This window comes from Marmota flaviventris, chromosome 3 (assembly GCF_047511675.1).
Source record: "Marmota flaviventris isolate mMarFla1 chromosome 3, mMarFla1.hap1, whole genome shotgun sequence".
NCBI classification, from domain to species: Eukaryota; Metazoa; Chordata; class Mammalia; order Rodentia; family Sciuridae; genus Marmota; species Marmota flaviventris.
Genome location: NC_092500.1, coordinates 125,780,539 through 125,805,645, shown reverse-complemented (window position 1 = coordinate 125,805,645; position 25,107 = coordinate 125,780,539). Strand labels below are relative to the sequence as shown.

Sequence of the window (25,107 nt, the reverse complement as noted above, 5' to 3'; positions counted from 1 at the left end):
ATTCAGAATTGGGAATCATTTATCTATATTAGAAAGTTCAAAGGCCTTATTTTATGTAGACTCTGAAGTCCCCACATTTGAAGGGCTACCTTCATTGTTGGACCTCACTAGCTATACACTTACAGTAATTTTAGGAAAGAGCAATAGCAACTGTCAGCAATAACAAACTATTTCCTAAACACATCAGACTCATTTACAAATCTATGTTTTGTTTTATTTGGGAATTGTTCTTTTCATTTTTATTCAAATAAACACAGTACTTGTACATAGACTGATCATATATCCTTTTAAGCTAATGTATCTGGATTTTCAGATGTGCAGTGCTGTGGTCAAATCATGACTATTCTATAATTTGAAACAAGTATTTTGGACACACAAGCAAATAGCTGGGGCAGGGGGTTCAAAGAAAAAGAGCTGATAAAAATCACTGTGATGACACTTGCCCACTTGAAGTTGATGGATGCAAAGACAAGTATTTTTGGGGGAGGGGGGTTAGAAATCTAATGTACCTCTGGATAAAATGCAACTGCTTCCTCTCCTTCTTTCCAAGGGTGGACACTTGAAAAATGAGACATTTTAGGAGAGGTCTAGTAAGTTTGTTGATTTCCATTGGATTTGATTTCCTAAGAAACTTTAAACAATATGGAAGAACACTGAAGTTAGCCTTTGCCAGCAGAGTTAATAAGACCATAATGACTAAAATGTTTTCTGATGTTCTAGACTTGTAATTCAAAAATTAAGGAGTAGGGGAAATTTCATTCATTTTAAATTAGTCTTGCTTCCCCAGAAATTCCATCTTGAAAACTAAGTAATACCTTTGTTAGTTTGAAATTGGTCTTATTAATATCAATTTTACTGAAGAAGCTGGTGTCTTTTCTGTTGCTTGGGCTTTGCTACTCCTACATATTAATTTAATTTCAATAAAGTTATGGCTTCAAGTACTGAGTGATAGTTTGACCTGTAAGAAACAAGTTTAGGCAAAAGTCACATCACCCTTATCTGAAGCCAATTAGGGCAAATGCAACCTGGGATTCAATTCAACTTAAAAATTATAATTCTCATAGCAAAAAAGCAGCCAAAGACAGAGGCCTGAGACAAGTGGGCCTACGGAACTGAAGATTGGGGAGTGTGGGACCTGTTCCAGGCCATTGTCTGTGTGGATGTTGTATTAGCACAAGCAGGCTAGCCCTGACCTGACTGATTCTGGCTGTGTCACCTTTACAGAATGGCTGTGGCATCTGGAGAGAGCAGGGCTGGCACAACTATACTTTCTATGAAGTCCCCGGAGGGACACAGGCAAGTCCTGTTCCTTACCAATTTCACACACTGCCCACTTCTCATCCCACTTCCTTTGTAAAATGTGATTTGGCTCAGCAGCAACTTTGAAGAGTGGGAATAGGCCTGGTGTGTTGAGACTTGCTCCTGCCTACTATGACAGCCAAGGTTGGAAAGGTCATCTGGAAATCCGACAAAGGACAAGCCCACTTTCTACTAATAAAACTCCCAGTCATAGCCCAGAGCGGTGGTGCATGCCTGTAATCCCAGCAGTTCAAATGTCTCCAGCAGAAGGAATATGAGTGCAAAGCCAGCCTCAGCAAAAGTAAGGTGTTAAGCAACTCAGCCAGACACTGTCTCTAAATAAAATATAGAAAATGGCTATCATGTGGGTCAGTGGTTAAGCAAACTTGGTTTCCATCCCTGGTACCAAAAAATAAAAAAAAAATTCCAGTCACTTTACAGTCTATCCACTAAAGTAAAATAAAATGTCTTTGAAAAATAATACATTTTGAAACTCTGACACATTTATAATAACATAAAAACCAAGAAATTTCAAACAATGTCTTTAGAAGTCCTTTAAAAATGTATCAGTTTACTTCTTAGTAACAAATAAAAAACAGTTTAAGAATCTCTGTGACTTTCCAGTGGGATACATACACAGTAAGGTTTTACTACTAAAATCATCTATTTGGTAAAACCTCTAGGAAAAGTTCTATCAAGAAAATAATTGTTTTGGAATTACTTTTTTCGGGAATGTCAAAAAGAATTAAGGTAAACACACATACTTAAAATGTTAAAACAATAATATTAATTCAGTTGAATAAATAAAAGAAAGTGGCACCAACTTTATGGCAATTTTTCAAGAGTAGATGTAGCTCAAGGATATTTTAAAACAAATGATTTCCCAAACAAGAATGATCATTCTCAGCTCAAGCCAACAGCATTCAAAATAAAGTGCTATGAGAAAAAGTAGCTCTATAAACTTCAGCTTATTTACAGATGAACAGAAATGTTATCTTGATATTTAGGCCTGACATATTCATCATGAGGAGAAATTTACCTTCACAAAGGCCTGGCTTGGGGCTCTTTTGCCATTTTTGTCCCCTTCCCAAAATGTACTTAAATATTTTCTTCAGGACTGCTGAGGGCCATTGCTAAGTAAGAATGACGCATGGCATGACCCAGGTCATTTGCAGTGACATTGCATTTAAGGTGACCTTGCTCAAGGACCAGGGCATATCCGGGTTTAGGGCGGTTCCAGGTTTAAGATGTACCCTGCTGGGAATAGGGCTTATCCTGCTGCCTCAGGCGCACCTGCTCCTTGAGTTCCCGTTGAGTTCTCGGGGGATTGAGAGAGTATTTGGGATTCAGAGCCCAGTGGATTTTGCCCAGAATGTGGATTTGGCCCAGAACGTGAATTTCCCCAGAACGTGTGTGTAAAGTGCCGGTGACAGTTCGAGAATAAAGAGTTGCTGTTTGAATCTACAAGGTGTGTGGTGGCTCGTGATTTTGTGCCCAGCCAGACTGTGGCACAGGACTTTGTAAACTATTGGTTCTTTTTCAGAATCAAAATTAACTTTAGTGAAAGCCTTAATGATGTGAACAAGGCAAGCTTTCTCCACCTCAATGGGAATTTCTTCAGGTTCACTATGCAATGCAACACACAAAGGATAGTGCTGTCCCTTCTCTAATAAGAACAGGGCTTCAGTGGCACCTGTGTGTCTGTCAACCAATGTGTCCACATCCTCTTTGGTGATTATAAGCTTCTTTAGTTGCTCCACCAAAGACCACATCAAACGACCAGAGATGAAAGGATCTCTCTCACCACATGTTCTTTCCCATGCTCCATTTAGGAAATTTAGTTCTTTCTGCTACATTTCTATCTTCCTTTTCACTTCCTCCTTTTCTACAAATTTAGTTAAATTTGCTAGGGCTTTTACTGGCAGTATACTCCTTGCTTCAACAGTCAATTCACATGACAAGTCAGCACATGGCACTGCTTCAGACAGACCTTTGATTTTCTGGGTTTTATGTCCAACCAAAAACTGTGTCTTGGGACTGAAGCCACAGTCCTGAGAGCTGCAGCAAATCCTCATCCTCCACCACAGAACCTGGGCCCTAACCACTGTGCAGTTCACAATGACAGAGGGCCACTTGCTGCTTATAAGGGTTTAGATCCTTATGGAGATTTGCAAAGTTGGTGTAACTGGTTCCCAAGGATTGCATGAATGTGAAATACCCACAGAGAATGTTCTCCTTCATTGTACTTCCTTTGGAATATCTCTCCTACAAAATAGTGATGGTTCATCATCCTTGGGTCTTTTGAAACCTCCACATTTAGAGTGACTCCAGAAAAAAAAATGTGTTACCAACCAATGCCGCCTCTGGAACTCTAGTTCTGGAGATGGTGCATCTCAACAATATCTGATGGGCTTCTGCTGCTGGACGTTGTGGCCCAGCATGCCCTGGGCAGGCATGATGTCTCCTCTTGCTCCAGGAGAGTTGGGGTCCTCTTTAAATCGGAGTCAATGTAGCTGAATCACATTTTCAGATAGATCACTGGACATCCTGCCTCTTCCAAAGGGAGTCAAACTCTTGCTCATTGGAAAGAATCATCCCATTTCTCAAACTCTGCCACCACTGCAGTAGGGTTAAATGGGTCTGATGCCTCACTCTTGTGCTTCATTAACTCTTCATCCAGCCACATTGTCATCATCTTAGACATGGTCTTTTCAATTTCAGCAGAGAGTTCAGGACCTTTCAACATGACCTTAATCACCACTGGCCTGTTTTCATGCAGGAATTTGCAGACCAGTTGGACAATTTGGAGCATGTGCTTCAGAAGTCATGACTCATAACCATGAATCAGATGATGCTGATGAATTAGGTACTGGACTAATGTGACAGTGTGTGCTTTGGTATCACAGCAAGAGAAATACTATGGAAGCGGAGTGAGAAACTGAGTAATTTCCTGTACACAGCAGTTGTCTTCTGGTTTGTGTGGAATTAGGTCACTTGGCCAGCACAAATATAATTGCTTGGTCAGCAGTCATTTTTGTTGCAAAAACTAAATAACATGCTATTAAGACACCTGTGTGGCTGAGCCCTGCATGACAATAAATGACTACTTTTTCTTTCTGTAAGGAAGATGTCATCACTTTCACTGTATCCAAGATGGTAAGAGATGCTACCCCATAATCCTTCCATCCAGAATTGTAGAAATAAATGCCACCCTCCATGAACACTTCAGGAAGGAATGTGAAGTCTTTCTTGTTCCACAGAGTTCCCACAGCTAGCACCCTTACCAGGGTGCTACAGGTTGGTTATTGATTTTAGACCATGACTGAGGACCTGCTCCATGATGTGGTACTTCTCGAGGAGCTCAGATAATAGGAGAGCCATGACCTGGATATTGTTAGTGACCCTGGATGAGTAAATACCCTTAATGTCTTGCTCCTGCTCACTCCAGCAGGCTGGATTCTCACATTTGCATGCTCTACTACCACACTCTATGGAACACACTAGTGTCCAGGGATGGTATTCCTGTACTCACTCTCCCAATTTTGTGTATTTCAGTGTTGGATATTCTGAATTTCCTTTCATGTTTGCAGCATACCCACTATTATTCGCCAACATGGAATATGGTTGTTCATTTGGAGGCAAGACTCCTGTGGCAATAGTTTCTTTTGGAACGTTGCTGTCACTGTCAGGATCCAGAGCCCTTTGAGCCAGTGGTCTCATTCATTATACAGGGCCCAGTGGTGCAGGAAGACAGGCAGAGCTAGCTACCACCGAGGTGCTACTTCTGAGGGTCTACAGGAGACCTCCCAGGCTACTCTCCACTGTCTAGGGTGGGATGTGAAGTCCAGCCCAGGACACAGATAATGTCCTCCCCAGCAGGCCACACACCTGCAAATCTGTGTTTATACATGTCTCTGGAATGGCCCTCTGTATTCTCCAGTCCTTTTTTATCTGGTGTGTCTAGGTCAGGTTTCTCAGAAGGTACAGTCAAGGGGCCTGTTGGTGTGCTGTCATCTCAAGCTGCGGCTGTTGGGGAGGACTCACTGTGAGCTCCTCACCTTGTTCTTGATGGTGTTCAGTCCCTCCTTTGTGGCCTCTCCATGAACTTACAGAGAAAAACCAATCTCAGTTGTAGGGATGGGCTGGAATTTTTCTTAACATTAATTGTTGCAATCTGGAAGATGCAGAATTTATTAGAAGATTCAGAGGGAGAGGGTTGAGCAATAGGAGCAGACATACTTACCAGAGCTCCCAATAGTGGCCATAACCAAAAGCTTACTGAGTAAAACTTAATGTTTTTATTTACCTGTACACATCTCAGGATATGGATTTTTTTAAAAAAATCATGATCAGACTTAAGTTAATTCAGATAAAACATGATTTTAGCAGAGCCTCTTTTGATAGTTATTATCCGATACTCATGCATAATACCTCTTTCTCTATAGCATCTCTACTTACTTTTGGTAGGGCTGACACAGTGTGCATCTCATGATATATTAAAAGAAGATATTCTTAAAGAACCTTCTTTCCTTTGATACATCCATGATGGCTGTGTTTTGGTTATACTTTCCCAACAAGTGTTTAAGAGTAAACAGGTAAAAAATTGACCTTGTCCTATCTACTATTAAGGTCACCTGAGATTCCTCGAGGGTCCCTCTTGGGAACATGTGAAAAGCCTTTTGGCTTCTTTATCTTCTTGACTGGTTGTGCTGTCTACCAGGAAGGGTCAGGGTCTTGCTGACCACACCTAGCTTCTCTTCGAAGTATCAGGGACAATTCTCTCTTCAATAATTCTCCTCTTTGCCTAATGTATACTGATTGGCTTTCCAATGAGCAGGATCCTCATGATTGCCCTGATCAGGACATCAGTTGATTCACAAGATTTTACAGCTTTTAGAAGGGTTCTCTCATTCCCTAGATCCTGGATTACTTTAGAATGCAAGGTCCTAAATATTGGCAGCCCTTTCCTTACTCCTTTTACTTCCATGGCTTTGGTCTCCAAGTTTTGGTTTAAAATATTGAGAAGGTCACCTTCACGACTCTTGGAGTGGACGTAATAGTTTTAGCTTTAATGCCCATAATTTTTACAGTTACCCCTTTTCATTAGTTGGGGTCAGTATTAGTACTGAAGATCAGCATTATAGTCTATGTATCCTATAGGTGAGGACTTGTTATCTCAGATTAACCCAGGTTGTTTTGTTAGTAATAGTACTCCTACAAACAAAAGGCAATGGTAATGATATTTTACAAGGCAAGTACAAAGCAAAATTTTTACAAGTAAAGCAAATCCAGTTTTATAATAATTTTGAAACTCAGATGGAATACATAAACCATAAGTTAAATTTGACTTGTTTGCAGATTGTTGTTATTATTATTTTAGGTTATTCACAAGCATGGAATATGGTTGTTCATTTGGAGGCAAGACTCCTGCGGCAATAGTTTCTTTTGGAGCTTTGCTGTCACTGTCAGGATCCAGAGCCCTTTGAGCCAGTGGTCTCACTCATTAAGTGTCAAATCTTTTAATCAGAGTAGCATGGTTTGGAAAGCCATGTCTTTGGACATCTTTAGCTATTTTTTCTCTTAAAGGTGCTGGTCATAATGCTTTTAGGATCACAGAAATATAAACCTGGAAAATTACTAATAATTTTAGTTTGGAGGACACCTGTTTTGTAGTGTGTTTTCTTAAGCTTTTGCATTTTAATAGGCACCAATAGATATGCAGTAGATGTTTCAATAAGTAGAAGGAATACATTCTAAAATAATGGTGAAGTATAGTACAGTAAATACAAAAACAAGTAACAGAGTCCTTTATTATCATTATCAAACATTATGTACTAGATATAACATAATGTTCTATGCTTTTATAAGACTGGCAGGACACTAGGTTTGCTTCCTCCATTACCAGCACAGACATGAGTAATGTGCTGCACTGTGATGTAGCTATAATGTCACTTGGCAAGAGGAGTTTTTTATTTCCGTTGTGGGATTGACATCATATATGCCATCCAGCGTTGATCAAAGCATCATGTGTTGCATGCTTGTGTATACATGAGAATTGATTTCACTTTTTAAATTTATCATTTCAGGATTCATAGTTCTCTATGTTATTATTCCTAAATATTCACTAATAGTTTCATTCTATTACCTTAAGTGAATAAATCATAATTTTGAAAATAATTCCTTTCTTGCAGAATGTTTGGAATTATTTCTTCACTTAACAACTATCAACTGTAAATATTGCACTGGACAAAGTAGGCAAACTCTCCTGGGGCTTAAATTCTAGGGTTTCTGAGAGGGACTGATAATAAACAAATGTCAGGTGATAATAAATGCCATAAAAAAACAGGAAAAAGTATTTAGAGGACAACAGCATTGCTGTTTTGCATAGAATGGTTAACAGAAATAAGGTGGCAATGAGTAGATTGGCTCATAATGCTTTTTATATGATAAAATAATTTTGTCAACATAGTTCCCCAGAGAAAAAAACTACAGTCAAGATATCCAATGTTTTTGTATTCTTAATATATATTGGTAATTGCATTCCAAAGGGTTATAGCTATTGTATTACCTACCACCTTTAAGGTAAGATTGTTGAGTATTTGTGCTATTTTATAAGCTTTGTTTATTTGAATTTCTTATTTATTTGAATGAAGATCTTTCTTTTTTGTTCTAATAATCATACATAACAGTAGAATGCATTTGACACATCATACATAAATGGAGTCTAACTTCTCATTCTTCTGGGCGTACATAATGTAGAATTACAGCAATAATTTAATCATATACACATACAGGGTACTAATGTCTGATTCCTTCTACTACCTTTCCTACCCTCATACACCCTCCCTTCACTTCACTTCCATCTGTATAATCCAAAGTAACTCTATTCTTCCCTAGACCCCTCACCACCTTATTGCAAATTAGCATCCACATATCAGAGAAAACATTTGGTCTTTGATTCTTTGGAATAGGTTTACTTCACATAGCATGATATTCTCTAGCTCCATCCATTTGCCAGCAAATGCTATGATTTCATTATTCTTTAAGGCTGAATAATATTCCATTGTGTATATATATCACATTTTCTTTATCCATTTATCTGTTGAAGGGCACTTACATTATTTCCATAGCTTAGCTATTGTGAGTTGAGATACTATAAAAATTGATGTGGCTTAGTGCCACCATCAACCAGCGTGGGCAGTTGAACTAAGGTTGCTCATGTGAATTTGTGGTGACACAAATAAAACACAGACACAATTTACCTTTACACAATATTTAGGATGGCTTCCCCCAACTCTCAGGCTCCCCAAAAGGGAGAGCAAGAGAAAGTCATAAGAGGATAACAAGAAAGAGACAGGGAGCAATTTCAGAAGTCAGCTTTTACTGGGGGGTGGGGGTGGTTAGGGAGACACTGTTCTTAGAAGGATTTATCCACAAAAGATCAGAAGGGGTAGGATTACAAGGGAGCAGATGAGTGTAACTCAACCTCAGGGTAAGCCTACACCTGAAGACTGGCCTTGCTATCTGAGCTGGGTCAACGCCCAAACCACCATGAATGTGGTGATTGGTCAGAGCCTCCTGCTTTAGGACTGGAAGGCGTGGTCATTCAGAGTGTCTCCCCACAATTTAGTCATTATACTATGCTGATTTTAAGTCCTTTGGGTATAAACTGAGGAGTGGGATAGCTGTTTCAAATGGTGGTTCCATTTCACATTTTCTTAGGAATCTCCATATTGCTTTCAAGTGTGGGTGCACCAATTTGCAGTCCCAACAACAATGTATGAGTGCACCTTTTTTTCCTACATCCTCACCAACATTTACTGTTCCTTGTATTCTCAAAAATTGTCTTTCAGACTGCTTTCTCAGTTTGGAAGAGTTGAGGTGCATTTTACAAGGGTACTTCACACTCATCTACAACATCTTCCTCCTGGGGCTCCACAGACAGGAAACCACATAAAGACCATTTGATGTCACAGAGTGCAAGTGGTGATCAACAACTGCTGGGGGAGAACAGCAAAGCCCTGAAACTTTCTTTATGAGAAGCAGAATTTCTATGTCACTAAATGAAGAACTGCAAACCTTTACTTTAGTGAACAGACAAATTCGGTGCTTCTGATGAAGAAGTAGAAACAAAACAAGTTTGCCTCTTGCTTCATTTCTCTTGTTAAGAGGTGAAGTAAAAATTCTCTACCAAAGAGGTGGTAAGAAAAACACTTTGGATCTGGGAACCAAAACTAATACTAACCAGAGGTCTGCTCAATCCTGAGGAAGTACCTATCAAAGATCAACCACAGGTATATTTCAGTTGGCCCCTGTGGGGAGAAGCAGCACAAATGCTGAAAGAATTCACCCTATAAATTCAAACACAAAATGTATTTGCTCCCACAATGAACTTAACACCAAGTAATAAGAATGAGATCTGAGGGAAGAAAGAAGCCTTCATCTGCTAAGGCTATTATAAAATATCATAAACAGGTGGTTTAAATACAGAACTTTTTCCCTCACAGTTCTTAATCCAGAAAATCAGGGAAGAGGAATAAATCCTAACTAATTCTATTAGGCCAGCATTACTCTAATACCAAAACCAGAAAAAAAGGACATTGAAGGAAAAAACTACTACAGACTAAACTTTCTCATGAATATAGATACAAAATCCTCAATAAAATATCAGTAAAGGGAGTGCAACAATGTATTAAAAGAATATGACCAAGTGAAATTTGTCACAGGTTTACAAGTTAGTTCAACATTTTAAAAAAATCAAATTATTACATCAGTTCAAAGAGATAGAGAAGAAAAAAAATACAATTATGTCACCATATAGCCGACAAGATATTTGTCACAATCTAATATTGATTATTTGTTTTTCTTTTTTTAATAACAAATGGTGCTGGGAGAACTGGAAATCCATATGCAACAAAATGAAATTGAATCCCTATCTCTCATGATGCACATAAGTTAACTCAAAATGGATCAAGGAGCTAGGAATCAAACCATCTAATAGATGAAAAAGTAGGCCCTAATCTCCAACACGTGGGGTTAAGCCCCAAGTTCCTTAATAAGACACCTACAGCACAAGAATTAAAACCAAGAATCAACAAATGGGATGAATTCAAACTAAAAAGTTTTTTGTTTTTTTTTTTCTCAGCAAGAGAAATAATATGTGAAGTGAATAGGGAGCCTACATGCTGGGAACAAATTTTTGCCCCTCACATATCAGATAGAGCTCTAATCTCTAGGATATACAAAGAACTCAAAAAGTTAAACAACAAAAAAACAAATAACCCACTCAACAAATGGGCCAAGGACCTGAACAGACACTTCTCAGGAGAGGATACACAATCAATCAACAAATACACTAAAAAATGCTCACCATCTCTAGCAATCAGAGAAATGCAAATTAAAACTACTACGAGATACCATCTCACTCCAGTAAGAATTGCAATCATTATGAAGTCACACAACAACAAGTGCTGGCAAGGATGCGGGGGGATAAATGTACACTCATACATTGCTGGTGGGACTGCAAATTGGTGCAGCCAATTTGGAAAGCAGTATGGAGATTCCTTGGAAAACTGGGAATGGAACCACCATTTGACCCAGCTATTCCTCTTCTTAGACTATACTCAAAAGATCTAAAAATGGCATACTACAGGGACACAGCCACATCAATGTTTATAGCAGCACAATTCACATTAGCTATACTGTGGAACCAACTTCGATGTCCTTCAAAGAATGAATGGATAAAAAAAATGTGGCATTTATACACAATGGAATATTACTTAGCACTAAAAAATAACAAGACCATGGCATATGCAGGGAAATGGATGGCATAAGTGCAGATTTTGCTAGGTGAAGTTAGCCAATCCCAAAAATATCAAATGCCGAATGTCTTCTCTGATATAAGGGAGGTGACTCAAAATGGGGTAGGGAGGAAGAGCAGGAGAAGAAAATTACCTCTAGATAGGAAAGAGAGGGGGAGGGAAAGGGAGGGAGAAGGGGAATTGCAGGGAAGATGGAAGGAGAACCTCATTGTTACACAGATTACATGTATGATGATGTGAGGGGGAAAACAAAGGAAACGTGTCATATTAGATTGGATAGAAAGAAGTGAGGGGAGGAGAGGGGAGGGTGGGATAGGAAGGACAGCAGAATAAAATAGACACTATTATTGTTGTATGTATATACAGGACTGTATGACCAATGTGATTCAGCAACCTGTACACTCAGAAAAAGGAGTAATTATACCCCATTTGATTCAAATGTATGATATGTCATCAAGATCATTGTACTGTCATGTGTAACTAATTAAAACAAATAATTAAAAAAAATACAGGGAATTGAAATCAGGGGTACTTAACCAATGAGCCACATCCTCATACTTATTTTGTTTTGTTTTTATTTAGAAACAGGTTCACACTGAATTTCTTACTGCTTTGTCATTGCTGAGGCTGGCTTTGAACTTAGCATCCTTCTGCCTCAGTCTCCCAAGACACTGGGATTATAGGTGTGCATCACCATGCCCATCTGATATTCATTTTGGATAACAAAAAAACTCTCAGCCAACAAACATAGAGTGGGAAGTTCTTCAAATTGATAAAGAAGAACTACAAAAGAAACCTGGCGTGCAAATCATACTTAAAGGTAAAATTCTCAAAGCTTTTTCACTGAGATAGAAGAAAAGATAAGGAATTCCCCTTTCATCATGCCTATTTATCCATCCTGGAAGTCTTTGCTAGTGCAACAAGACAAAAAAAGGAAATAAAGGTATACAGATATGGAAGAAAAATAAAACTCTCTTTGTTTGTAGATGAAATGATTATTTGTGTAGAAAAATGTCAACAGAATCAACAACAAAAACACTAATTTCTGGAACTAAGCAGTGATTACAGAAAGGTTGCAGGATGCAATACTATTACATTAAAGCCAATCACTTTCCTATTTACCAGGAAAGAACATGAGGTATTGGAAATTAAAAACACATTACCATTTACATAAGCACCAACAGAACTAAGACTTAGATATAGATCTAATGTGTAGTAGATGTATAAAGGGAAAATATACAAATATAATTAATAACAGCAAAGAACTAAATAACAGAGATACTCCACATTCTTTAGTGAGAAGTCTAAAATATTTAATGGATACTTTTTAGAAATTTTTGTGAGTTTTAAATAGAGAGCCATTATGACTAGCATGACAAATTTTTCAATCATTCCAATTAATCCTACCAGCATATGAATCATCCCCTTCTACAGTGCAATGTACAAGATATTTTGAGAGTAAGAGAGACCACATTCATATAAATTGAATTACACTATACTGTTATAGTGTTCTATTTCATTATTAGTTTTTGCTGTTAATCTTTCATTGTGCCTAATTTATAAATTAAATGTAATCATAGGCATGTACATATAGGGAAATATAACACATATGGAGTTTGGTACTATCCAGTTTGGCATTTTCTGAGGTTCTTGGAATGTGGCCCCATGGATAAAGAGGCACTATTGTATCTTCTCAAATAATAGGATGAAGTGAGAAGTTGACAACATAAATCACAATTAGACAATTCACAAATTTGTCAAAATTGACCAACACACTTGATGAGTGAATGAAAGAAGAAATGAGAAGGGAAATTAAAAACTATTCAGAGATGAAAGACAATGAAAACACAACATGCCACAATGATGGAATCAGTTACAGCAGTTCTAAGGGAGAAAATTACACCTATAAAATGAAAATTTAAAAAAAATGAACTTGAATCAACAACTTAATATTACAACATGAGGGCATAGAAAGAGAAGAACAAACAAAATCAAAATCTAACAAAAAAGATATAAGTAGTAGTAAAGATTAGAGCAAAGATAGGTAGAGACTAGAAAAGCAAGATAAAACTAATGAAACCAAAAGTTACTACTTTGAAAAGATCAACAAAACTGACCTGCCTGTAGCAACATGAAGAAAAAACAAGAGAAAACATCAATTACTAGAAGCTTAATTGAAAATGCGGCACTATTGCCAAATTTACACAAATATAGTGTGAAAGTATTATAAATATTTGTCAACCAAAAAAATTGAATAACTTAGGTAAAATGGATAAATTCCTAAAAACACAAAAGCTACCAAAATGAAATATGTTGGAATCTTTTCTCTATTGTCTTTTTGGTTTTTCTTTTCTTTTATAATAGTACTTCTTCTTTGCTAGCTTGATGAAAAAGAATCATATAAAAATCTAGACATAGGTTTTACTAAAGGTCAACCTTCAAAAACATTTTAATTCTGTGATACTTATTGTTGAATTAAGCTCATTAACTCTACTCATCTTAAAAGCAGCATCATATACATTGTATAAAACTGTGAACTTATTATACTAATAATATACTTATACCTCAGTTAAGAATGACTTTCTATCTCTTTGTATAATTCTAAGTGCAAAGTTATTAGTTTTTAAAATTTTATGAGTCTCTCTCTATTATCTTCTTATAAACACTTTTGCTGTTTAGAGTCATTCTGATTCACACTTCCTGGCAGATCACATTCCCTTTCACTTAGATGTTAATTTGGTACATTTCAGATTTCTCTATAATTTGGACAAGTCTGATGATTTTTAATTATGGCAATGTACTAGTGTTTTCAAACTGAGATTGCATCTTTCTTTTTTTTTCCTTCTGTGAAATTTAATCTGTTATTTCTAAATTCTTTCTTTTTCACCAGCTTTATTTCTGTTCTTCTGGGATTTAATCTAAGTAGATGCTGTCTCTCTGTCCTTCAGCAATTTAGTGATATTTTCTCTCATCTCTTCCCTTGCCATCTTGTAAAATTTATTGCAAGTCACTAAATTTTTACTTTTTGTTTTTTCATTGTTTAATTTCTTACCTTAGTAATAATTGGTACTTCCCTAATATGACTCATAGACCCAGCAATGAGATTGCTACCAGCGTTCTGTGGCTATAGAAAAAGGAATAAATGGGGAAATGCAAGATCATAAGATTCAATGTTTTGTTAGGAACAAGGATCCATGGCATAGAACACAAATTGTCACATTTAAGAAAAAATATTTAGAGAACATAATACAAGTACTTATACTTTTTAAGCCAAACTGAATAAAATAATTTCAGTTAATAAATCAAATTTAAATGTCTACAACTAAATTCCCGCTTATCTCTGTGATTGATCAATGGTGAAGCTCCTTTGTTAGAAGATTCCAAACATACTACAGATCTTTTAGAGTGATCTAAAACACACAAACCACATCACAATTTTCTGCCAAGTGGTGATCATCAAGGCTTGCCGCATTGCTGTTAATCAGATGTGACCAAAAGTGCAGCATGTGTTACTTTTTGTCATTACACCATTTGTATTTGTCACCATAGTGATATATAACAGGAAGGAAAATTTTGCCCTAATGAGAAAAAAAACATAAGTTGCTTTTGCACTCAGGAAATGGGGGTGAGTTGCAAGTAATAGTAAGTAAGAGTTACACTAGTTACACATAGTTACACTATGTGTGCTGTACTACAGGAGGTCATGCAGCGCCCAATCATTATGACTGGATTCATATTTCTAACAATAAGCCTGCTGTGTATAATGTTTTTTTATTAATAAAGTCTTTTACAAACACTGTGACCAGGAGTAGATAAAATTCCTCTACTCTGACTTTAATGGAGGAATAATATTTTATTGGTTTACTATCCTGTTAAATCTCTATATCCAAGCCAAGAAGTTTTAATTCAAGAGGACTTGTGAGAGCCAATTCAAACCTTGTAAAACAAAGAAACCAAGCAAGGTTGGGAGACAGAGCGGGAAATCTATAAAAAAGTTATGAACACAATTAGGGTGAAATGGAAAGGAAGACGAAGAGAAATCCTCTCAGAAGAAAGAAATATGAAAGAACAGAGGTGGAAAATTAAAATTAGGTCCATGTGCTTATACTTACATTGCACTTTCCGTTTAAGAGTATTTTCAGTGTCCATAATATAAAATCAACTTCCCAGAATAATGTTTTGAAGAAAGAAAAACCACAAAATGTTCACACATTAAGTAAAATCAGGCAGAAAGAAAATAGGAAGCATAGGAAGAAAAATAGAATTAGAGTTTGAGAATTCAGCCAGAAAACACTTACAGGCTGTGTTAGTTAGATGCACAACAGCTGGAGCACACCCAGGAGCCATTACAAATACTCCAGAGTGTACAGAGAGCTAATGCTTCAACTACTTTAAATCTTGTGAAATTGATAAGATAATTTGGACTTGTTATCTGCAGATGTTAAATTTATGCCCAGCAAACTTGTGAACTCAAATGATTTTCCCAGGAAGCTCAGAGGTCATCAAAGCTGACCCTATTCTGTACATTGTGTCATCCTGTTGATACTACCACAGCAGGACAGAAATAAACAGCCTCATTCTCCTTCTCTTCCACTGACAGGCACATGTTGGAAAGGAATTGGGGATAAAAGCAAGCACTTTTAGTACTTAAGAGTTGATTATTTGAATTTCCTGTACCCACAGCTTGAACATAGAGGGTTACTTCATTTCTTTGAAACATAATTCATATAGGATATAGAATAATTTAGAGAGAGTATAACTTCTTACAATAGAACTATTTTCCAAATAATCTTGCATCACTATCTTCCAGAATATGACTTGAGAAGGATATCCAAATTCATCATGGTTAAAATGATAAATGAGGGAGCAATATTAGTCTAGACCCAACAGAACATCATTAACCCCAGTCCTAATCCATTTCTAGCACTATTTTTCTTTTCTTTCATTTATTTATTTATTTATTCATCTATTTATTTATTTATTTATTTATTTATTTATTTATTTATTTATTTATTTTGGTGCCAGGGATTGAATCTAGGGGAGCTTAATCACTGAGCCACATTCTCCTGCCTTATTTATTTATTTGTTTGTTTGGTTTTTTGTTTGTTTGTTTGTTTATATCTTGAGACAATGTCTTGCTAAGTTGCTCAGGGCCTCACTAAATTGCTGATGCTGGCTATGAACTTGCAATTCTCCTGCCTTTAGCCTCTGGAGCTGTTGGGATTGCCACATCTGGCTCTAACCATATTTTCATCAACCAAGAGACAGAGTTTATGACTTTTCCCCATAGAGGAAATGACAAGAAGAAATAAAAATTTGTTGCCCAATATAAAATCTATGTGTGTTGTGATATCAATTGAATTTCTTTACATCATAAAATCACTGTAGTTCTAGTGTTGCTGCTAAGAGTTAGAGTCCTTGCATACAACGTGTAAGGTTTTATTCCCATCAAAGCAAAAACAAAATATGTTTTTATTACTTAAAAACACAGATGCCAAACACTGTAGTTAGACCTGAAAATACAGAATCAGTCTTGGAAATAAATTGGGGTCTGAGATCTCCACAGTCAACATTTTAAAGTTAAGAATTTAAAAATCTTCTGATTCCAAATGACTTTGGCAGATTTTATTCCAATGAAGTGTCTGAGATTTTTTAAAATTTCTATTAATTTTGGATTAATGATTTTCACTTAGTTCTGTCACAACTGCACCTTTTTCCATATAACCAAATTCCAGTCATAGTGGGAGGACACAAAATGACATGATGTATAATTAACAAAAATATTTCTGGACTATTCAGGCATTTTAAATGCAAGGTCATCTGTGGAGAGAGAAACATTAGCTGGACCTAGTGTCTCCCTCATTCTGAACACAAGTCACTCACCAAGGGTTTCACCCTGAAAAAGACAATATATCTGTGGACTAAAATGGACAGGTTATGAATGTTGTAAAGCAATACGTTTGACATTGCTAGATGTTCAAACACATTTCTCAGTTAAACAAAACCAGTCAGAATGGTCAAAGTATGAATGACATCTTAAAAGGGAACAAAGCCTGTGTTCTTCTGTCTGGATACAACTATGATCATTTCTGCACCTCTAGTTTGGACCAAAATTTTACATGTTTCAATACAAACATGCTGATGCTGTTTTTGTTTTTTTTTAAACTGGGGATTGAACTCAGGGTCACTCAACTACTGAGCCACATCTCTAGCCCTATTTTGTATTTTATTTAGAGACAGAGTCTCACTGAGTTGCTTAGCACCTCACTTTTGCTAGGCTGGCTTTCACCTCAGATCCTCCTGCCTCAGCCTCCAGAGCCGCTAGGATTATAGGCATGCATGACCACACCCAGCCAAACATGCTGATTCTTTGTATAATATTCCAGATTCCTTAAGTGCAGTATCTTCATTTCTAGGATCCTATGTTTTTTTTTTTTTTACTTTCATTTTATTTATTTATTGTTTTATGTGGTGCTCAGGATCTAACCCAGTGCCTCACACATGACAGGCAACTGCTCCACCACTGAGTCACAGTCTTATTATTCATTCACAACTTTCTCCTCTCTCACATAGTCCTCCTCCAACCCATGTAAAAAGCAACCAGAAATAGCAAATTTAGAATCAAGTTAAAGTTAAGAGCCAGAGACAAAGCAGAGCCCTCTAAAGGCATCAGAATCATGGGCAAGGCAAAAGCACAAAATAGAGAGGAACCCAAATAGAAATAATATCAAGCAACACTAAACACCTAGCAAACAAAAACTTTTGCCCTCAGTTCGTTATCTTGGAAATATCTCTCAAGGGAATTATTGGAAGACAAGAGAAACTGTAAAGTGTGATTTCTGGGTCTCTATAACTAACCACATAAAATCGGAGACAGGAAATGTGAATATTCCATCCCATTTTTCCTAGGAAAAATCTTAGGAAATTGGTGACAGAAAGGTACAGCTCTGTTACCATCAGTACCATAAACATAATTAGGGACCAGTTTCTGACTTCTCAAATGCCCACAGAGTTAATACCAGCTTTTACTGAGAGTTGTCAACTGGGTGCAGCTTCCATGATTTTTCTCCTCCCAAGGGATTAGACCACTGTCACACAGGCTGTGGTTTATTGGGCCAATCATCTCTGAAATGCTGTGGAACAGACAGCTTCATGGGCATGTAGCCTATAGATTGCACAGTGCTTTTTAAAAAATTATTTATATGTGACAGTGGAATGCATTACAATTTTTATTACATATACAGAGCACAATTTTCATATCTCTGGCTGTATACAAAGAATTGCACAGTGCTCAGGATCAGAAGGGCCTCATGGTTGTTGAATATTCCAGATCCATTTTGAACATAATGGTTTTTAAATTGATTTTTAAATTTATTAAAATTATTATTAATTTTAAAATTTAAAATAAATGTGAATTCACACATAAAATAAAATAATTAAAATAAACACGTCTAAGTAACAGACATACTAAGAGAACATAACTCAAAATCTGAATTAAAGTGGGCTTGTGGGTAAATTAAATTACACTAACACTAGTTTGGCAGTATGTATAAACGTGGATGTGTAACCAATGTGATTCTGCAATCTGTACAGGTGGTAAAAATGGGAGTTCATAACCCACTTGAATCAAATGTATGAAATATGATATGTCAAGGACATTGTAATGTTTTGAACAATAATAAAAAAAGAAATAACAGGTGGACTCATGGAGAAAGATTATGTCAAGTCAGAACAAAATTTTCAATAAAAAAATATCTAGCATTCAATCAAAATTTTTAGGCATAATAAGAGACAGGATGAAAGAGGGAGAAAACAGACAATATAAACAGGTTTACAGATGATAAAATTCTGTCATAAGCATGCTAGAATGTTAAAAGAATAATTTTTGAAACAACCATTTGTTTTGAGAATATAGAAAATTACAAAGAATATTTATTTCTCCTTCTTCAACATTGAGAAAAAGGTAGATGAGGTAAAAAGGCATAGCTTTTTACTTCCTTTAACTTATTTTATTGAAGTCATGTGCTACCCAAGTAATCCTGATCCCAAGTAGACAATCCACTAAAAAAAATGGATATAATATACAATTTGAAAGAGTTGCTTCCTTGCAAGTTTTGAATTATTGAGGTCAGAGATACAAGGGTACTTCACACTCAAATAGCTTCATCCTGGGCTTCCATCAGAAAGACTGGGAGCAACACAGGAGATGACAAAGAAACCTCAACTCTGTGAGATGATTGACAACTGCTGATGAAGAAAGGCAAAGTCCTGTCTTCTCTAAAACTTTCTCTTATAGGCAGCAAAAGTTTTCAGTCATCAGATAAAAGGGGAAGCAACCTTTTCACACTAGGGTGTAGCAAAAAGCTCAGTGCTTCAAAGGAAGGAGTAGAAGCAAAATAAGTGCCTCTTCTTTCCAGGGTACAAAGATTCATTCTCTTCTAAAGGTGATGCAAAAACTCTACCTTTGAAATAAGGGCAGGGAACTGTCGTGGCCCTATGAACCAACACTACTAACACCAAACAGAAGTCTCCTAAATATGGAGGACATGGCACAAAACCACTACCAAAGATCAACCACAGACACATTTCAGATATCAAATGCTGTGGGGAGGAACACAGAAGCTCAGAAGATCCACACCATTAGTTCAAACACAAAGGTATTTGCTCCCAGTAGGAAAAAAAAAAGCCTAGGTCTTTTGGGGCTACTACTAAATATAGCAACTGAATAACAATGTGAGCACTTATTTCTCAAGGTTCTTATTCAAAGAATAATAAAAAAGGGAATATTTCCTAACTCATTCTATGAGGCAAGCATTACTCTAATGTAGGGAGCCGGCGACCGCACCCTGAATATGGCGCTGGTTTCCTGCTTCTGCTTTCTTGGCAGTTAGAGTTGTGGAAGTAAACAACTCCTTGTAAGGCTGTGGAGCTGGGCTCTGACTTGTTTCCGCATTTGTGTATCTATCAGCTTTTTCCACGTGGCACAAGGACATTGGCTGTGCAAGAGATTTTTAGCCAGGGCAGACCGGCTGCTCGGGGCTCTTTCTTTGTTCTCTTCTGCTTCTTCTTCATCTTACTCCAAGGTTCCTGAATAAAGTGCTGAAAGAAGAATCCTGTGTCGTGTCTTCCTTGCTGGCGAGGGGACGCGACACTCTAACACCAGATAAAGGTGTTACAGGAAAACAAAATACATTTCAACATCCGTCATGAATGTAGAAGCAAAATTCTTAACAAAATATATTAGTAAATAGAGTCCAGTGGAGTATTAAAAGAATTATATACAATGAGTGAGTAGGATTTATTATACTTGTACAAGGCTGGTTCAACATTCAAAACCCAATAAATATAATCCATCATATCAACAAGACAGAAAAGAAAAATCACATGATAACATCAATATATGCAGAAAATCTTTTGATAAATTCAACACCTGCTCAAGAAAAAAACAGCAAACCTTCAGAAAATCGGGGATGTAGGGGGAACTTCCTCACTTGATAAAGAAGTTCTACAATAAAACCTACAGGTAATGGTAGGAAAAACAAAGATGCCCACTAAGATCAGAAACAGACAAGGATAAAGGATGTCCCTTCTCAACATGCTTTTTAACACCATTGAGAAGTCCTTAATGACATAAGACAAGAAAAGGAAATAAAAGGTGTACAGATTTGAAAGGAAAAAAAAATCTTTGTTTACAGATGCAATGATTATGTGTAGAAAAAAAATCAAAAGAATTAACAACAAAAGCAATAATTCCTGGAAATACAAAATGAATACAGCAAGGTTGCAGGATATAAACTTACTGCACTGAACTCATCAATCACTCTAGTATACCAGAAAAAAACAAGTTGCTTTGGAAATTCAAAACACGTTAGCAATGTACGTAAGCACCTCAAGAATTAAGAACTCTGGTATAAATTTAGCAAGATATGTATAATAATTTAAAAAGAAAAACTAAAACTAAAGAAAGATAGCAAAGAACTGAATAAAGAGATACTCTATCATCCTTTTATTTTCTTTATTACTAGATTACTTTCAATTTAATTAAAATTAGCCTGTGTTGCCTATATAAAATAAGAGAGAAAAAAAGATACACTCTATATTCATGAGTAAGAAGACTCAATTTTCAATTTTTAAAAAAATGTGCCATTTTGAGTAACATAATAAATCTTGAAGCATTCCTGTTTATCCGAACAAGATGTGAATTATTTATTCATCCAGCATACAGTAAAATAAGGAATTCTGAGAGTGAGAGAGACCACATTCACATAACTATTACATTATATTTTTATAATTGTTTGATTTGATTATTCATTGTCATTGTTAATCTTTTACTGTGACTAATTCATAGATGAGACTTAATCAGAGGCATATGCATATGGAAGAAAATGTGGTATATTTTGGATTTGATACTATCCACAGTTATTAGCATCTTCTGAGGGTCCTAAAAAGTTGTCCATGTGGACAAGAGGGGACTATTATATCTTCTTCAACCACAATGGGATAAAATTAGAAATCAATAACAGAAACCCAACTGGAAAAATCACAAACTTGTGGAAATTAAACAGCACACTTAAAAAACCAATGGATCAAAGAGAAATCAGAGAAAAATTAGAAAATACTTCTGAGATGAATGAAAATGAAAACACAGCAAGACAAAATTTAGCGCATTTAGTGAGAGCAGGGGAAAAATTACAGCTATAAATACATATATGAAAAAAAATTCTCACTCGAATCAGCAACATATATTTGCAACTAGAAATGGAAATCCAGAAAACCTAGAAATAAAAGAACAAGCTATGCTCAAATCAAGCAGAAGGATAGATCTAATCTTAGATCTAATAAGGATTAGATCTAAGATTAACAGAATAGAGTCCAGAAAAAAACAGAGAATATTATTACCTTATCTTTGAAAAAACCAACAAGACTGATAAATCTTTAGCAGGGTGCCCTGGTGCACTCCTGTAATCCCAGCCACTAGGGAGGCTGAGGCAGGAGGATTACAAATTCAAGACCAGCCTCAGCAATTTAGGGAGGCCCTACATTGCCTAATTAGACCCTTTCTTAAAGTTTTAAAAAACGGGGTTAGGAGAGGGTGAGGGTGTAGCTCAGTAATAAAGAGCTCCTGGGTTAAAATCCCCAGTGCCAAAAACAATTTAAAAGATCAACAAACTTTTAACTAAAGAAATAATAGAAAGAGAAGACAAAAATTACTAAAATTAGAAATGAAAATAGAGGCATTGTTGCCAATTCTATGAAATTTTTAATGCTGTTAGAGTATATGAACAATTGCACACCAAAAAAATGGATAGTCTAGATGAAATATATAAATTCATAGAAACATAAGAATTGCCAAGACTAAACAAGATGGGTATTTTTTCCACTATTTTTTTGTTCTATTTTTCTTTTTGTGTAAAAGAGAAAATATTCTATGAGAGTTTGATGTAAGTCAACAATAAACAATCTAGTCCTGTGTTTTACTAAGATTGGTCTTTGAAAAACATTACAATTTCCTTATACTTACTGTTAAGTTGAGTTTATTGTTTCTTTTTATGTTAGTGGCAGCATGATATATATTTTATAAAGTTGTGAGCTTCTTTAACTAATAATATATTTACTCCTCTCTTAAGAATGTTATTTTTGCTATAAATACAATTCTAAATTCAAAGTTGTTGGATTTTATTATTTTAAGATATTACTTTATTATTTTTTGGTAAGCAACATTGCTATTAAAAAGTTTAGAGTCAATTTGATTCTTGCATCCTAAAAGATCACATACCCACTTTTTGGAAATTTTACTTTAGTACTTTTGTTATTGGTTCTTTTTAGTTAAAAATGACAGTAGAATCCATTTTGACATAATTATATATGCATGGAATAAAACTTATTCTAATTTGTTTACCTGTGATTATCATTATTTATTATACTTAAGTGGCAATATACAAGTCTTTTCAAAATAAGACTTGCTTTTTACTTCTCTGCAATTTTCAACTAATAGTTCTTCATTTTTTTTTCTCCAGGCTTATGTTTAATTCCTTCTAGCACTTCTGATAAATAGATGCTGTATAACCTTTAATGTTTCAGAGATAAGTTCTGCTTCTATACTTTCTTCTTACCTTCTTGATAAATTGACATTTCAACTAAAAAATTTGTTCTTCAACTATATTCACCATGTTTTTGATTTTTTTAATTGTTTAACATTTTAAGTAAGTAACATTTGTACTTCCCTGATGCATCGTGGACACATGGACTAGCTCTGATTATTTCCACAAATGCCTGTGGGTATAACACTTATATAAGTGATAAAATGAATTGGGGAAATGCGTGATCAGAACTTCCTTACAATCCACACTGTCATTGCCTCCCATATGCAGTCCTCTTCTCAGACTAAAACCCTTCATCACCCATAACCATTATTTACCAGTTGAATACAGGCTTCAACTACTCAAGGACAAATTTATTCTAATGTGCTTAATACTGTAGATAGTTACTCTTATTATCACTACTATTACTCCAGAGTTGTTTATGGAAGTAGGAAGACCCTGATAGTTCACTGATTTGGCAGAAATATGGAGAAATTGCAATAAAACACATTATTTCATTTAAGAAAAAATATTTAGAGAACATGATATAAATCATTGTTACATTTCAGCCAAACTACATGAAAAGCTATCAATTAACACATCAAATTAAAATTTCTAAAATTAAATGACCCTTTATCTCTCATTGATCATTGGTGAGGCTGGTAGTTTAGGAAATTATGTAGATGCTGTAGATATTTCAGATACACAAGTTACACCACAATTTACTTCCAAGTACAGATAAGCAAGTCCTCCTGCACTACTGGTAATCAGATATGACCTAAGGTGCAGGATGTTTTTTCTGCTCATAGTTATACCCATTTGCAGTTACGATCATAGTGATGTATAACAGGAAGGAAATTTCTGATATATATATATATATATATATATATATATATATATATATATACATATATATATATATTATATACATATATATTATATACATATATATAATATATATTTCTGATATATATATTATATACATATATATATATATATTATATACATATATATAATATAAATTTCTGATATATATATATATAAAAAAAACAGCAGTTGCATTTTCATTCAGGAAATGGGGATGGGATGTGGGTAGCAGTCATAAAAGTTAATGCTGTATGTATACTGTATTATAGGAGATCAGTCAGTGTCCATTTATTATAATTTGATTCATTTTCCTAACTGTGAATCTGCTGTGTTGACAAGGTTCCTATTATTCCCCGAAAGCCAGACTGATTAGTTTGCCAAACTATTGCCATGTGCCTATTTAGGCAGTCCATCTTGGACCAAATCAAGATGGACTGCCTAAATAGGAATCACGAGTATGGACTAGACTCCAAATAGGCAGAATGCACAAATCCTATTTTTGGGGGTCAGCTTCTGCACACAATAGCTCACATATGAGAATCAGGGAATCAAACTGGCAAAGTAATGACTGTTGGGAACATAAAATTTTCTTTGTTCCTGACCATTGAACAGAGTATAAGATAGAAAGTAGAAAAAATTCCTCCACTTTGCCTCTTTTGGAGGAAGAATATTTAATTGATTTACTCTCCTGTTACCTCTCTACACCTGAGGCAAGAGGGTCAATTCCAAGAGGACTTATGGGAGCCATTTCAAAACTCATAAAAGAAAGAAGACAGGATAGGCCAATCTGAGAGATGGGAGAGACTCTGTAGTAAGTTATTGTCACAATTAGGGTTAAATTTAATGGAAATAATCACAAAGAGAAATTTCCTTGGGTGAAAGGGATTGAAAGGCACAGCAGTAGGATATTAAAATTAGGCTAATTTAATGATGTTTACATCTTGCTCCAGGTTGTATCACTCTTTCCCTTTAACACTAAACATCAGTAAATACTACTACATAAGATAAAGTTTTAAGAGAAATATTTTTGATAAGGAAGA

At 35.7% G+C, this 25,107-nt stretch overlaps 1 protein-coding gene and 1 pseudogene across 1 annotated transcript in view; one reads left to right on the top strand and one right to left on the bottom strand.

Annotated features, from left to right (window-relative positions):
• Window positions 1-25,107, top strand: part of LOC114104827 (antigen WC1.1-like) — a 185,280-nt gene that overhangs the window by 54,567 nt on the left and 105,606 nt on the right.
• Window positions 927-5,019, bottom strand: LOC114104825 (protein tyrosine phosphatase domain-containing protein 1 pseudogene; annotated as a pseudogene).